The following is a 1,004-nucleotide window of genomic DNA, read 5'->3' as shown; positions in this document are numbered from 1 at the left end:
GCTGTTGGAAACTTATGAAAATTGAGTAATATTCTTGAATAAAATATTCATGGGTGATTAGAAAATTACAATTCATTTTGCAATAATCTTATAATATTATTAAGGACCGCGGGGCAAAATTTTAGAATTTTTAGAGCTTGTTTGAGTGGATTTTTACAAAATGTCAATTATAAAGACTAAAACGTAATTTTTAAGTTTTTGAGTATTGCTTGGTTTGGAGGGTCCAGGAGGGGCCATATAATGATGATATAAAATGAGTTGAATTTAGAAGTGTTATTTGAGCCTTTTTGCAGGTTGGGTAAGTTCCAGGTATAGGGGAAACTCTGCCAGATTTTCGGCATAAATTAAGCTATCTGTTGCCTTTTTAGAGTTTTATTTTGACTTAGTACTAATAAATTTATAATTTAATTATTAGGTGATCGATGTCAGCTATTTTCTTGCATCCAATGACCACAATAGTCATCGATGTACTGTGAGTAAAATATTAATTTTAATTATAATTTCGATATTATTATATGTTCAAGCATGCCCATGCATCACTTATATGTATATATATATATGTAGTTAAACTCTAGGCATGTTTTATGTTGCATTCACAACTGTTAAAGTGCCATGTATGTTATTGTGGTAATTTGGAGCAGTGTGCGTGCGTTGGCATGCGTGTGATGTGGTGTTGGCTATGGATAGGACGGGTAAACACGGCTTGAGATCTTATTGGGACCCGGTCCTTTGGGGTAGTCACGGCTTGAGTTCTTCGCTGGGACCCCGATTTGGTTTATTAAGCGAAAGTCCGGCTTGAGTTCTTCGCTAGCACTGGTTGGATTTAAGAGAGCTGTATAGGGGATCAGCTCCCATATATTTATGATTTGACATTACTGGGTGCGTGAGTGCTCCAAATTACCTTTTTGCTGTTATGATATGAAAATATTGCTGATGTTGCATTTCACTCTACAGGGTGCATTAGCTTTAGATAGTTATAGAGATTATGGTTAAAGTTGATATTT

The sequence above is a fragment of the Hevea brasiliensis genome, chromosome 16 (genome assembly GCF_030052815.1).
Source record: "Hevea brasiliensis isolate MT/VB/25A 57/8 chromosome 16, ASM3005281v1, whole genome shotgun sequence".
Taxonomy (NCBI): domain Eukaryota; kingdom Viridiplantae; phylum Streptophyta; class Magnoliopsida; order Malpighiales; family Euphorbiaceae; genus Hevea; species Hevea brasiliensis.
Note: the sequence above shows the minus strand (reverse complement) of the source record.